This window comes from Triturus cristatus, chromosome 4_2 (genome assembly GCF_964204655.1).
Source record: "Triturus cristatus chromosome 4_2, aTriCri1.1, whole genome shotgun sequence".
Classification (NCBI taxonomy): Eukaryota; Metazoa; Chordata; class Amphibia; order Caudata; family Salamandridae; genus Triturus; species Triturus cristatus.
In genome coordinates this window covers 293,708,852-293,725,049 of record NC_140586.1, presented here as the reverse complement: position 1 = coordinate 293,725,049, position 16,198 = coordinate 293,708,852, and the positions used below count along the sequence as shown (strand labels likewise).

The 16,198-nt window shown below is 48.6% G+C and overlaps 1 non-coding gene across 1 annotated transcript; it reads right to left on the bottom strand.

Moving 5' to 3' along the window:
* On the bottom strand, positions 1-115 carry LOC146833689 (U5 spliceosomal RNA). The gene has a single exon (XR_014960920.1). It is a non-coding gene; the product is annotated as a U5 spliceosomal RNA (small nuclear RNA).
* Positions 116-16,198: the final 16,083 nt, after the last annotated feature.

The following is a 16,198-nucleotide window of genomic DNA, read 5'->3' as shown; positions in this document are numbered from 1 at the left end:
AACCCTGCAGCAGCAGGGCTTTCAAAAATTGAGTGAAACTCTTTAATGTTCCTCTCCACGGAAATCTTTAGTAAAAGGCGAAAGATTTATTCGGTTTGAAGAGAAACCAGAGTATGAGCATTTCACCGCTTCCCTGTGGGCCCCAGAAACAGCTACCCACAGAATGTTAGAGTGATTTACTCTACTAAGTCCATCGTTGATAACCCTTCAAAATCTAACCAACTCGTGAGAAACTTTGTAAACCGGTACATTGACAAAACACTTCTTGAGACAATCGAAACAAAAGCGGGACGCACTAGTGACACGGACTTATGGGTATGCAAATTTCGTCGTAGCTCACGTGACAGGAAAGGCTGTAACATTTGAGTCGTAATACCAGTCTCCCAGCTCAAGCCTTAACGTCGGCTGCTTTTACACTTCACATTCTGAATGGTGCAGCGTTCGGAGCCTCGCGCAGGCTTTTGTGAGGCTCAGTGGCTCCCAAAAGGAGGACTTTTACATGCCACCATCAAGGCATGCTGGCTGGCTCGTTGATCTTCTTTCCGAGACAATGAACGAGCCAGTGTGTTTTCTACTTGCAGCCTATAAGGCTGCACCACCTGCTGTAAGAAAACAAGCACTGGCAGCGAGGCAAAATGGTGACCAACGGCTTTGCCAATGCTTTTCCGCAATGTTGTATAGCATAGGCATGATACTGTGCAACATGACCAAAAGAAAACAAAACAATAAAAGCAGCGATGATGTGTGCATTTTGTAGGTGCGCGCGTGCATCATTGCGCATGCGCAATTGCAAAATGAGGCGGGCACCATTGTTTTTTTTATTCACTGAGCCAAAATGGACGGATTAACAAGCATTGAAAATGCAATAGCTCTCGCCTTTGATTAAGTTATAAAGCCATTTGCTTTGCTATTGCTAATAGTATTGTATCGCAAAGCAAATGGCTTTAACTTAATTAAAGGCGAGACCTATTGCATGTTTAATGCTTGTTTTATCTCCACTCAAGAGGGTGCGTATTTCAACAGGCAACAACCCGACATATACCTCACGCCCCAGAAATAAAGTTCTATAGAGCATCATTTCGGGTCGAAGGTGGCGCCGGCCAACTTTTTCTCTTGCAGTACTGTGGACAGAATGCTTTTCTGTGAGTAACACAGAAGAAAACATTAGTGGGAAAAATCGGAAAGTCCCCTCAACCGCGCACAGAGGGGCATCCGCCCCTCTTACACAGATGTATAGGTCTGAGAGGTTCAGCACAAGCTCGACTTAAAAGAATGAGTACGTGGTATCACACGGTAGCCAAAGGGGTAGTTATGACCCCCTAAACATAAACTCCACTCCAGATAGGTGCAGTTATGAGGTAGTCCACAGACGCCATTCGCCTCAGTGAGAGAGGCTCTTCTGAAGCACTCACTGCACGCTTGTCCTACAAAAGGACAAAACTTATGGGGTACACTGAAGCAGCTCCCCCATGGACAGTCCACTATGAGGTATTCAACAGAAGCCCCAGCTCCCACTTTGCAGGGCCAATTATGCGGCACTCAATGAGGGGTAGTTATGAGGTTTCCACAGAACCTTCACCATTCACATCTACACGAACAGTTGTGCGGCACTCCACCGACCCACCCTGCCTGTTGAGGGGGTAGTCATGTGGTTTTGACGGAACCCCCAGTCTTCGCATCCACACAGATAGTTATGAGGCACTTTCCAGACCCCAGGCACCAACAGACGTAGTTAGAGATGTTCCACAGAAGCCCCAACCCACCAAGGGGTGTTTACGAGGTACCCCAGCGACCTCAAAGCCATAAACTGACACGTACCTCCGTGCCTCTCCGGCGATGTGTCCGAGCTCCAGTGGTGCCTCAGTCCAATATCCGCGTCTCTAGCTGCCACCAGAGCCCTGGCACGGATGGAATGAGCCCGCTAACGGGACGGAGGAGCGCCTTTCTATCCGCAGCTCGTCCAGGCGTATCAGCGGGTGGGCGGGGGTGTCGCCTCCGGCACTACCCGGGAGACCCTTCCTCCCGGAGCCGGCCTGGAGCAGGGAAAGCCCTCGCCTCCATGGTGGAGGGATCAGCGGCGGCGAGAGTTAGGCTCATCATCCTCCTCCTCCTCCTGCCTTAATCGGATTCTCCAGCCGAGGCTTTGCCGAGAGTGTGTGTAATGTGGGGTCCGGCAGGGCCACATGGATGGCAGCGGAGCTAAACATAGGCTGAGCAGCTCCGCCCCAGACACTTAGGAAAAGAGAGACTCAACCTGGTGCCGGGCTGCGAGGGGGCTCCCCGGGCCGACCCCGCTCTAGGGTAGGGGGAGTTATGTATCAATGGGGTAACCAGATAGACCACTGGACTCTGGTAAATAGTGGTACACAAAAAGATAGTCACAGTGGAAATTATTCACATTGTGTCAACAACCAATGTATGGTGAATGAAAAAAAGGAGAATATGACCACACCAAGAAATATCATACAATAAAGGTTTCAGATTTAATCAATTTGAAAAACATTTGTCAATAGATCAAGAATTCACAAAAAGAACTGTATTTGACATTCCAAGGTGGTGTATGTATAAACATCAACATACAATGATAAGGACCTATCCAGCCAGATTTCTGGCACAAACAATAAATGCAAAATCATACACAGGACGATGCAGTTAATAATTCACTGTCATCAAGATTGATATGATCAGGGGGAAAAAGTAGACGTTTCGACCCCTAAGAGAACCAGCAAACTGTGCGTCTTGGAAACGGGGTCTTCATCAGGACGGTGGGGTGGGTTGGAGGGGGTGCACCAGCATCAGCAAGATCCCTTCCTGCTGAAAAATATGTGGGCCTACCGTAGGTTCAGAGATCTCTATGCGGCACTGTTATTACGTTGTTAAGGTGGCACTAGGTTCATGAATGACCTGGTTGGGAAGCGTCGAGGAATCGGACTGCTAGGGGAGGGGCGGCTCTGCCCTCACCAACCTGGTCAAAAAGAAAGATCTCCCTTGGGACTCAGAATATCACCAGTCTTTCAAACATACAGATTTCACACCAACAGGATGAGAAATGGCATCAACGAAGCAAACCAATTACTTAAAAGCAAATTTATTACAAATTAATCAAGAAATATCACATTAAATCAAAATGTTATACATATACATAAAAAGGTAAACTGTTTACCAGATTTTAAAACAAAGAATAAAACTTCCTTTGAAGAGCAATAACACATAAAATTAAATCACAATAAATCTACATATACGATACAAAATTGGGAAAGAAAGCACAGGACAAATAATCCTATTCGGACACAGGAAATCGTTAACTCGCAGATTGATCAGTTCTAACCACAATAAATTTCAGTCACAGTGTACATGGCATAGAACCGTTATCATTGCAAATTTTCAACAGTTTCCTTCTATAAGAGCATCGACGCGTTTCGGTAGGCCACACATTACAGCCAACACCTTCCTCAGGATTAGTTGTAGATCCCAATTCTAATATTATTAAAATAATTATGGAGACATAGGAGAATCACAGTCTCTCTTGTCCAAGTTGAATCCAATGTTCAGCGTTTCAGTGCCGTCACAAATCTTATATCTTCATTAGATTTATTTTTCGTAGTTATTCATATGTCTATTTTTCATAAGTGTCCTCATCTGGATCGAGATACTGCAGATTTATTGCCGAATGCTTGTGTTCAATCCATACGGATCCTTTATCATTTATTTGTTGTATGTGTATCAATCCTGAGAGATACCTTTTAGTCTCCCGAATGATCTCTTAAATATGTTTCCGTTATGTATCAAGAGGTCGGTAACGATGAGTTCGTCCCAAAACTAGGATCAGGAGACTCCCTTATTTGGGTCCGGTCACCTCCGCAAAGTGGATTCCTTCAGATCAGATGAACGGAGGACCCAAAAATCCCCTCGATTTAAATACCGGCTAACGTCCTGGTGCCAGGACTCAGACCGAGGACAGTACCTCCGGCTAACGTCTCATGCACTCACCACAAGGAAGGAGGTGCATTCTGCCAACCTGATGCCAGCCTGTGCTGGTGATCTCTGAAGGCTGCGCAACAGATTACAGGGGTACCAGGTGATAGTGCAGCGGCACACAGGGATGATAGCAGACCCCACTTCCTCAAGGGGGGCAGGGGTTTGCTGGGTTGGGGCAATCGGTCTCAGGGAGTCAGACACTGACAGCGGCTAAGAAGAAGCACCGTTTCATTCTTGCTGAGGCCCCTAAGCTGTGATTAACTTCTAAAAGAACAAGCGCTCGCCATGACGTATGCTTTTGGCTTTTCGAGCCGTCCCACTTGGACGGCCTTGCCTGCTTTCCTTCTGAAGTAAAAGGTTTCTTATCTTTATGGGGCCATGTGTTTGGCCCCATAAAGATAAGAAAACTTTAACTTCAGAAGGAAAGCAGGCGAGGCCGTCCAAGTGGGACGGCTCAAAAAGCCGAACGTGAACGTCACAAAGAGCTCTTTCCCAATGGCTGGCCACCGTTTAGCATAAACGGTGACGCCGGCCAACGGGAAACAGGGGAGGGGTTTAAAGCTCGCTACTGAAAACCCTCTAAATCATGCCAGCGAGACTGCGCATGTGCGCAGCCTACACCAGACGAGACCTAAAAAATAAGGGCAATACGATTTAGACCATACAAAAAAGTTAATATTTGTATATTTGGCATGACAGCCCCGTTGTCACTATTCCTTAAGTGAGCAACAGAAAACAATCATAGGCAGAGCCAATAGGTCTCGCCTATTGGCTTTGTCAATGGTGTTTAGCCGTGTAGCACAACATCCCCGATATCACCTCTGGCTGTGCAATAAACTTTCTAAAATACTCACGTACTACCTTTACATTTTAAGTACACGTAGCATAACGGCGCAGTGTACAAAGAAAAAATAGCTCAGTGTGAGAAGTTGGCCTGGTATATGATGCTCACTAGTTAAAGTGATCACCTTGTACCATGCCAAGCAACCCTTATGGTGTGGTTGTAAGTCAACCTTTTCGGACTAGCTGCCCTAGTGGTAGCGTAGGCTAAGCAGTCTTTGAGGCTAAACTCTTGAAACGTGTTAAGCCAGCTGTTTTACCAAATGTAACCCCCTTTTATACCAATGAAAGGACACCACACAGATATATATTCAAAATATATATGTATTTATTTCTCAAAGTAACCCCTAGTCTCTTTATGAGCACAGGAGCACAAATCGTCAAACAAGATTATCACAGAATACACAGAAGTTGCACTTTATATGGATAGGCCCTGGTGGCCACTCGAACCATATACTAAAATAGTGGTATAAGTACCACGAACAGAAAAGGGAAAAGGCCTAGGGCCTCTAGAATCACTGGGCCTACAAGGAGCTAACTTCAGTTAGTGACCAGGAGGTCCACGGGTGGCGTGTGCAGAGCAAATGGTCACACGCGTGCTCCCATAGGTTTCAATGGGTGCGTAAAAAGTACGAAGTTACTGCAAAGAGGATCTTCCGGATGGACTAGGAACTCAAGATTTGGAACACAGGCACTAGAGATGTAATACTACACTTGGGCACAGGTGTGCCAGCTTTACCTCACCCACAGGAAGCGGGTGCATAGGTCTCGAAGTGCGTCGGGTTTCTTCTATCTGCTCCGTGGAGCCTGAAGACAAAGATGCTGCAGGCGGTCGGTCCGGGAGAGATGCAGTGGATCCAGGAGTGGATCGGAGATGTTGAAGACCTGTAAGCAGAGGGGACAGTGTTCACAGTCACTAGCCAGTGACCAGCGTGGCACCAGGTGGGTACCAGGCAATGTCGGGTGCAAACAGGAAGAAAGGTGTAGCTTGTCTCTGCAGCCACGTGGTCCCTGGAGGTCGACGACGTCCAGGAGTCGGTTCACGAGCTGTCCCACGCAGGTTCTCGCTGTCGGCGGTGTCGGCGACTTGATCAAAGCAAACAAGCCTTGGCAAACGCAATTGTTGTAGGAGATGAAATAAGCTGATGGTCCTGACCAGCAAGGTCAGAAGGACTGCTCCTTTGGAGGGGAGCAAGGGCCAGTCTGGAGCAACCAGACCAGCGGTGTATTTTGTAGAGTTCGTCGCCAAGATGGCTACTAGCCAGCGGGCCAGCAACCGGTTAGGCGCGTCGAGTGGCAAAATGCAGAAGGGCCCCACGCAGATTGTGGAGATGCTGGAGGGCTCACCTTTGGTGCAGATGCTGCTCGGGTGTTGGGCTTCTCAGATCCCAAAGCACAACTTGGAGGGAGCCTCGGTTGTTGCACTTGTCAGCTTGTCGTAGTCGTTCCAAGATGGCTGGCTCCACGTGTCTCGGTGCCTCCACGGGTCTCCTCTTTTCAGGGACTGTGGATCGGGGGGTGAGAGGTCTGGAGGTCCAGGTCTTGTCAGTCTCTGGGCTCGGGCTCCGGCGGGAGGCGGCGGCAAAGCAGATGTTGATTCGCTGGATGGTGCTTGCGTTAGCAAGGTGGTCACTCCCTGACCACAGGGGAGATTGGCTTCAGTCCTCTGTGCAGCAGAGCGTCGAAGTTCCCGTCTTCTTCTTAGTGTTAAGTTGATTCCAGGATGTCTGAAGTCTTAGGACACAGCTCCTACCTTTAAGCGGATTCTAGGGGCCGGACTACCTGCTAGGTCCCTCCCTATGGGTGGGACCAGGAAGGGGGGTGGTTACACCCCCAATCCTTTGTCCAGCTCGCCCCAGGCCCGGGACTGGTGTGCCCCAGGACCGGTTTGAACTGGCATATGCACCGAGGCTCCTTGTGAGCCACAGGCATGTCTGGTTTCTTTCAAGCCCTACCTGACCAATACACAGAATCCTGTCTGGGGTGGTGCACGCACCTCCCCTGGCAGGAAACCCTTTGTCCACACCTCCCAAGCTGGAAGGACTCCCAGCAGCAGGAGGGCAGACTTGTGTCTGTGGTGGCAGCATCCATTTTGTGGAGCTGAGGCTATGTCTGATTTTACCCGGGTTTCAGGTACTGTACATGCCGTGTCCCTCTAGAAGGGTGGAATGCTAACCCCGTCGCCAGAATTGGCGAGGGGTTAGTATTCCAATTCGTATGACACCTTACTCGACATGTTTTGATAAAGCCAAACCAAAGATAGCATTTAACCGCGAGGTTCATAATGCACTTAAGAGTATATGGTATGACGATATCTGGAAACAGTAGAAGGAAGTTGTTCCGACCACTGCAGACAGGCTCAGCTCATGCCAGAGCACCATCTCACATGGAACCAAGCACTCTGCCTTCAGGATTGTTAAGGCCTGCCATAGGAGTGACTTATAGGTTACCATGTGTCCCATTTAAGGTTAGGTATAGGTATACTACACCTAAGTAAGAGGTGATTACACCAACTTACCCCAGCTGAGTGATCAGCCAGTTGTGTCAAATTTGTTAGGCCAAGCCTGGGGTGGCATAATACATGCTTCAGCCCCTGGCAGGCCTTGGATACACCAATGCCCTGGGTACCTAGTGTACACTGGTACAGGGGCTGACAGGGTGATCCAACCAATTGGGTATGTACCTAGGGTACATGGAGTCCATTTTACAGAGAGAGCAGATAGCCTGAGAGCCTGAATGGCAGGATCTCAGGCCAACTAAGTCGAAAAACCAGCTAGACACTAGGCAAAAATTTGGGGGTAACCATAGTCAGATATCCACCTTCCTACACAACCCCCCCCCAAACGAAGGGAGATAAGGCTGACCTTGACCAGGTAAGCCTATATTGCCCAAGTGGCCATATAATGAGGAACCAGCACTGGCATGGTTACCCCCTGTCTCATGGTCCACTAAGCAATCCCTCACCCTAAGGGTATCAGAGGGTCTCCACCATAGGGAATCTCTACCTTTGGTGTGTCTTGGCAAAGTAAAAGGCTGGTGTTGAGATGGAGTACTGAAGTGAGTGTCCTCAAAGTGAGGCCTCACCTTCCTCCAATCCCCCTCCACCATGGATGCCTTTCTTTCCTTAACTGAGTTGCACTGTGCTCTCAGGGTCAGCCTCTGGCTACCTAAAGCTGGAGGCTGGGTCCCTTTTGTGGGCTTACTGGAGGGACAGGTCAGGTCTGGGGCCCTAAGGTCCCATGTTTGCCTGTACCCAACAGAATCCCTCTGGGGGAGGTCCCTAACTACCTGTAAAGGAGATCCCTCAGGAATGTTTTTACCCATCACCTGACTAGGGCTACTAGCCAGGCAATCCTCATTCTTTTGATGGGGGGGTTCTTGTGGACAGGGGCCCTCTGGGGGTCCACTGGCCTCCCTGACCTCTGCAGCCCTGGGCTGACTGAGGCAGGGTAGAGAGAGGCAGGCTACCTGCACCAAACTGGATCCCACCTTGGAAGGGGCCACTGACATCAGAGGCTCTGCCAGGCCAGGCCTGGCTACCTCTGGGGCAGTTCCTTCACAAGGGGTGAGGTCAGATCCCTGAGGAGGCTGACCTTTTCCTAATGTCTGGGGAGAGGGAGACTTTTCTTCCTCCCCACTACTCTCAGTTTGTGTGGAGTGATCCATTGTTTCAGGCTTCACTACACCTATGTCAGTCTGAGTATAGGCTGAGACCATTACAGCCTTGCCAACCTTTTCAGGGGGGCACTCAGTTTGTGTTTGAGCTGTGACTGTCACAGCTCTGCCAGTCTCTACAGGGAAGTCTGTCTGTGCCTGGGCTGTGGCTACCACTGCCCTTCCAACCTTTTCAGGGAGGAAATCTATTTGGACAGGGGTTGTGAATGGCACAACCCCCCTACCCTTTTGTGAAAGGCCTACCATTTTAGAATGGGTGTCTTGTTCAACTCCAGCCCAAGCTGAGAGTTCTAAGTCATTCCCCAGTAAGCAGTCTACAGGCAAGGTTGGGGACACTGCCACCCTTTTAGGGCCAGTGACACCTCCCCAGCTGAGACATACCTCTGCCATGGGATGACTGTTCTGTTTGCCATCAATGTTGGTCACCTGGTAGGAGAAACCAGGCAAAAGCTGCTCAGAGGGAACTAGCCAATGGGCCACCATTGTGATGCTAGCTCCAGTGTCTCTGTAGGCCTCAGCTTTTGTACCATTGATGTAGGGCTCCTGTCTGTACCTACCCAAAGTGTTGGGACAGGCAGTGAAGTTGGCAAACCCCATGCCACCATCACAGACAAGAGTATCTGCTGCAGGGGAATTGGCTAAGCCAGGGTCCCCCTGTGTTCCCCAAGTAAACCCACCCAAATTTTTGGGGGCACTCCCACCACCCGGGGGATTACTGCTGACAGTAATAGGTGGTGTGACAGGAGTAATTGGAGGAACAGTTTTGTTTGTAGCCCTTGGGCAACTGCTGTCAGTTTTCCAATGCCCAGGAGTTTTACACTCATGGCAGTAAGGCTTTTTACCTGTGGTAGAGGAGGGAGCTTGGGACCCACCACCCTGTGTGGAGTTTTGGGGCCCTGAGGAAGATTTCTCTTTTGCCTTATCCCCTCCCTTCTCTTGAGGTTTGGTGGTATCTTTCTTTTGGTCACCACCCTGATTCTTAGGCCTGATCCTGGTCCTGACCCATTTATCTGCCCTCTTTCCCAATTTTTGGGGAGAGGTCAAATCTGAGTCTACCAGGTGTTGATGGAGGAGCTGGTTTTGACAGTTACTTAAAATCTGTTCTCTCATCATCAAATTGTACAATCCTGTATAATCAGATACCTTACTTCCCAGCAACCAACCCTCCAAAGCCTTAGTGGCACATTCAACATATTCAGACCAGTCCTGAGTCTGTGTCTTTTGGGTGTCTCTGAACATTAACCTGTACTGTTCAGTGGTTAAGCCTAACCCATCAACCAGAACACTCTTCAGGACTCTGTAGTTTCTGACATCCTCTTCTCTAACAGTGAGGAGTCTGTCTCTGCCTCTTCCTTCAAAGGAGAGCCAGAGGATTGCTGCCCACTGGTCTTCAGGAACCTGCTGTACTTTGCAGGCTCTCTCAAGAGCAGTTATCCATTTGTGGATGTCATCCCCACTTTTGTAGGGGGGCACAACCTTAGACAGGTTCCTATTATCAAAGACCCTATCTTTGTCCTTAGGGACAATGCTGCCACCAGTGGGTATAGACCCACTCTCTCTAGGTTGCCTAGCCTTCCTCAGTTTTTCTTCCATCAGGGCTACTTCTAGCTCCTGCTTCCTGATCCTCAGCTGGGCTTCCTGCATTCTGGCCTCATGTTCCCTCCTCTGAGGGGTGGTCATCCTTTTCCTGGAGTGACCTTGAGAGCCTCTAGAGCCATGAGAAGCATTGGAGTCACCTGAGCGATTCCTTTGCCTCCCAAGCCCTGTGTTAAGTTCACTGGGGAGATCCAATGGGGTAAACCCATTGTCAGTCCCCAATAGCCTTAGTTTAGCTGGGCCAAGTATAATACTGGGCACTGGGCTAGTTCTCCCTTCATCATCACTACTTTCTGTATCCTCACCACTTACCTCCCCTGTAGTATGATTCTCATCTAAGGGATGGCTACTGGAACTGGGTACCTCTGTAGCATCTTCAGAAGGGGGGCCTCCTGTTCCTGACCCTAAGGGGGCTAACTGGGAAGCTTTCTTGAGTTCTCTCTGATTCTCATCATTTTGCAAGAGTTCTCTGAGTTCAGCAGAGGTAGGGTTCTTGGGCTGTTTAAGGCCTCTAAGAGTTGCCAAATGCCTGAGCTCATTCTGATTAAGGGTAGCAAAGCTGGATGGTGCCCTCTGGGGGTCACTCTCAACAGAGATGGGTACAGTGGACCCCTCTGCCCCGGCCATTGCTCTTAAGTGTGGGTGGATGTGTTGCAATCTACCTACACTTGGGTTTACCTACTAAACCTATCTAGTAGTTGTAGTCAGGGTGTGCTACTCCCTTTGCTCTACAACAACTAAGTTCAGTAGAACTTAAGTATATCTAATCTTGTTTTATATGTACCTACAGGTACCTATGTGATCTTTCAATTGGTAACCAAGAGATTACAATGGTAAAACACAGCAAGCTCAAATCCAACCGCTGCTCACCAATGTGAGAAGTTGGCCTGGTATATGATGCTCACTAGTTAAAGTGATCACCTTGTACCATGCCAAGCAACCCTTATGGTGTGGTTGTAAGTCAACCTTTTCGGACTAGCTGCCCTAGTGGTAGCGTAGGCTAAGCAGTCTTTGAGGCTAAACTCTTGAAACGTGTTAAGCCAGCTGTTTTACCAAATGTAACCCCCTTTTATACCAATGAAAGGACACCACACAGATATATATTCAAAATATATATGTATTTATTTCTCAAAGTAACCCCTAGTCTCTTTATGAGCACAGGAGCACAAATCGTCAAACAAGATTATCACAGAATACACAGAAGTTGCACTTTATATGGATAGGCCCTGGTGGCCACTCGAACCATATACTAAAATAGTGGTATAAGTACCACGAACAGAAAAGGGAAAAGGCCTAGGGCCTCTAGAATCGCTGGGCCTACAAGGAGCTAACTTCAGTTAGTGACCAGGGGGTCCACGGGTGGCGTGTGCAGAGCAAATGGTCACACGCGTGCTCCCATAGGTTTCAATGGGTGCGTAAAAAGTACGAAGTTACTGCAAAGAGGATCTTCCGGATGGACTAGGAACTCAAGATTTGGAACACAGGCACTAGAGATGTAATACTACACTTGGGCACAGGTGTGCCAGCTTTACCTCACCCACAGGAAGCGGGTGCATAGGTCTCGAAGTGCGTCGGGTTTCTTCTATCTGTTCCGTGGAGCCTGAAGACAAAGATGCTGCAGGCGGTCGGTCCGGGAGAGATGCAGTGGATCCAGGAGTGGATCGGAGATGTTGAAGACCTGTAAGCAGAGGGGACAGTGTTCACAGTCACTAGCCAGTGACCAGCGTGGCACCAGGTGGGTACCAGGCAATGTCGGGTGCAAACAGGAAGAAAGGTGTAGCTTGTCTCTGCAGCCACGTGGTCCCTGGAGGTCGACAACGTCCAGGAGTCAGTTCACGAGCTGTCCCACGCAGGCTCTCGCTGTCGGCGGTGTCGGCGACTTGATCGAAGCAAACAAGCCTTGGCAAACGCAATTGTTGTAGGAGATGAAATAAGCTGATGGTCCTGACCAGCAAGGTCAGAAGGACTGCTCCTTTGGAGGGAAGCAAGGGCCAGTCTGGAGCAACCAGACCAGTGGTGTATTTTGTAGAGTTCGTCGCCAAGATGGCTACTAGCCAGCGGGCCAGCAACCGGTTAGGCGCGTCGAGTGGCAAAATGCAGAAGGGCCCCACGCAGATCGTGGAGATGCTGGAGGGCTCACCTTTGGTGCAGATGCTGCTCGGGTGTTGGGCTTCTCAGATCCCAAAGCACAACTTGGAGGGAGCCTCGGTTGTTGCACTTGTCAGCTTGTCGTAGTCGTTCCAAGATGGCTGGCTCCACGTGTCTCGGTGCCTCCACGGGTCTCCTCTTTTCAGGGACTGTGGATCGGGCGGTGAGAGGTCTGGAGGTCCAGGTCTTGTCAGTCTCTGGGCTCGGGCTCCGGCGGGAGGCGGCGGCAAAGCAGACGTTGATTCGCTGGATGGTGCTTGCGTTAGCAAGGTGGTCACTCCCTGACCACAGGGGAGATTGGCTTCAGTCCTCTGTGCAGCAGAGCGTCGAAGTTCCCGTCTTCTTCTTAGTGTTAAGTTGATTCCAGGATGTCTGAAGTCTTAGGACACAGCTCCTACCTTTAAGCGGATTCTAGGGGCCGGACTACCTGCTAGGTTCCTCCCTATGGGTGGGACCAGGAAGGGGGGTGGTTACACCCCCAATCCTTTGTCCAGCTCGCCCCAGGCCCGGGACTGGTGTGCCCCAGGACCGGTTTGAACTGGCATATGCACCGAGGCTCCTTGTGAGCCACAGGCATGTCTGGTTTCTTTCAAGCCCTACCTGACCAATACACAGAATCCTGTCTGGGGTGGTGCACGCACCTCCCCTGGCAGGAAACCCTTTGTCCACACCTCCCAAGCTGGAAGGACTCCCAGCAGCAGGAGGGCAGACTTGTGTCTGTGGTGGCAGCATCCATTTTGTGGAGCTGAGGCTATGTCTGATTTTACCCGGGTTTCAGGTACTGTACATGTCGTGTCCCTCTAGAAGGGTGGAATGCTAACCCCGTCGCCAGAATTGGCGAGGGGTTAGTATTCCAATTCGTATGACACCTTACTCGACATGTTTTGATAAAGCCAAACCAAAGATAGCATTTAACCGCGAGGTTCATAATGCACTTAAGAGTATATGGTATGACGATATCTGGAAACAGTAGAAGGAAGTTGTTCCGACCACTGCAGACAGGCTCAGCTCATGCCAGAGCACCATCTCACATGGAACCAAGCACTCTGCCTTCAGGATTGTTAAGGCCTGCCATAGGAGTGACTTATAGGTTACCATGTGTCCCATTTAAGGTTAGGTATAGGTATACTACACCTAAGTAAGAGGTGATTACACCAACTTACCCCAGCTGAGTGATCAGCCAGTTGTGTCAAATTTGTTAGGCCAAGCCTGGGGTGGCATAATACATGCTTCAGCCCCTGGCAGGCCTTGGATACACCAATGCCCTGGGTACCTAGTGTACACTGGTACAGGGGCTGACAGGGTGATCCAACCAATTGGGTATGTACCTAGGGTACATGGAGTCCATTTTACAGAGAGAGCAGATAGCCTGAGAGCCTGAATGGCAGGATCTCAGGCCAACTAAGTCGAAAAACCAGCTAGACACTAGGCAAAAATTTGGGGGTAACCATAGTCAGATATCCACCTTCCTACACTCAGCTTTTGTGAAATTAAGGCTAGAGTGCAACAAGATATGCAGAAGACTGATTGCCTCGAACAACAAGCACGGTCCGCTTTCACTTTCGTCCGTCGTGAAAGCTTTCTTGTCTTTATGGGGCCATGTGTTTTCAGTGCTTAGAGAAAAAAGTAGATTCCTAAAAGTGAGCAGTGAAAGGATAGAAGCCAGCCAATCAGAGAGTTGGTAAAGAGGTTATGCTCCAGGGCAAGGACAAACACAGAGGCCCAGGTTTACAAAGATTTTGCATCAGGCTGGCGTCACATTTTTATGCAGTCCCGACGCTAAATTATGTTTGGTATTTGCCAAGCAAATGTTGATTTGCGTGGCTTTGTAAGAAAAAGTAAAGAAATGCAGGGCCATATTATCAAGGAACGGCGATAACATTATCGCCGCTTTAGCAGACGCAGGAACAGGCTGCTGGCACAAATTGGACATGACAAGAGAGTGCCAACTTTCTAAATGTCTTCTTTTTAGAACTGTAACTTAAAATCAGACTTCAAAATTAAAGAGGGTTTTAAATTACAATTCATTTGAGTGCAAACATGACATTTCTACCCGTTCCAAATCAAAAGTCATCACTTATTAGATGCAATAAGGTAACTCAATGTTATCATAAGTGAGAAGTAGGGAAAAACAAATGTAAGAGTTTTTCATTACCAGGACCTGTAAAACATAAAAGTACATTTCCAAGTTTTCAAATAAACTGCACCCTGCCATATAGGCTGTTTAGGGATTACCCTAGAGGTGACTTATATGTATTAAAGAATAAGGTTTAGGCCTGGCAAAAAGGTTGGTTTTCCATGTCGAAATGGCAGTTCAAAACTGCACGCAGGCTGCAATGGCAGACCTAGAACATGTTTGAAAAGGCTACTTAAGTGGGTGGCACAATAAGTGCTGCAGGCTCACTAGAAGCATTAATTTATATGCCCTGGGTACCTGTAGTTCCAGTTTACGAGGGACTTATAAATAAATTAAATGCGCCAATTGGGTGTAATTCAATTTTACCATTCTTAAAGGACCAAGCACAAGCACTTTAGCTCTGGTTAGCAGTGGTGAAGTGCTTAGTACTAAAGACAACAAAAACTAATTTAGCCAAACTGAAAAGGTGAAGGTAAAAAGTTTGGGGGACTACCACCCAAGGGTCTCGGGTCTAAGACTGATCATAATTCAGGCACCTTAGCACTGTGGCACAAGGGTACCTACAATGGCGCAAGGAAGCAAAAAGTGCACCAGCGCAAGGAGAGAGAAGAACTCTGCAATTTCTTAGAAGATATGGTGCAGTTCTGCTCTCTCCCTTTCACGCAAGACAGCGCAGCAACTTTACATGCTGCGCTGCATTGTGTGAATTCTTTGTAAAAATGCTGCTTCATCTGCAGTCCCTCCTGAGCCCGGTCATCCATCAAATGGCAGTGTTCAGCAAAACCAGTCAGCAGCTCCTTGCTAGCAAAAAGCCTCACTAAGGGGCATATTATCAAGCCAGGCGATAAAATTATCGCCGCTTTAGCGGCATAAAACTGCCGCTAAAACGGCGATAATGGGCTTGATAATATGCTCTATGGAATTCCAATTGAACCCCATGTTAAGTGTGAAGGACGTCTAACATGGGCTTCAATTGGAACTCTCAAGAGCATATTATCAAACCCATTATCGCCGTTTTAGCGGCAATTTGATGCCGCTAAAGCGGCGATAATTTTATCGCCTCGGTTGATAATATGCCCCAGAATAACTAAAGGAATCATGTCTGCACTCCCCTCTCCCTCCAGCTACGGGAATGAAAGCAGCCTGTGAGATCAATCCTCACTTTCATCTTGTGCCAGACCAGGTGAGGTGTATCCAAAAAGGTTCCCACTGGTTTCCATTATTCTGTCTAACTCACACACAGCATGCATGTGCCACGCAAGCTACACACATCAACATGCTTAAGGCAGTCTCTGGACCTTGGAGGTAAGGTCTTGGTAAGTTTGCTGGAGTGGAAATTTACACAAATGGGACAGTAGGCCTTCAATCCGGAGACACATATAAAAAAGGTTTGATCACGCTATTAATTCTCAAAACATGGCATGCTCCCACCACTCACCACTCTATGTACTAAACCCATGACAGGGACAGTAGTCTACTGTTACCAAATGAGGACGCATGTGCTGCGCACCTCCAGGTCACAGGACAAGTCCAAGACCTTCTTATATCAGAGACAGGCCTAGGCCGCTGCACGCACAATAGAATAATGTGATGCCAGGGCCAAACAAATCCCAAATTAGGGTACCAGATACATACAGTCATTCACTCGGAGCAGCGGAACACACCATTATACCATGCAGGGAACATTCACGTCCCATCAGAAACCTCCCCAGGATCTTTCTCATATCAATGTCATGTGAGGGGTCACAGTATCCTGAATTTTGACCTAAATGATGATGCAATACAGTTACGGTGAGCAGTGGACCTGGTGATCACTACTGATGA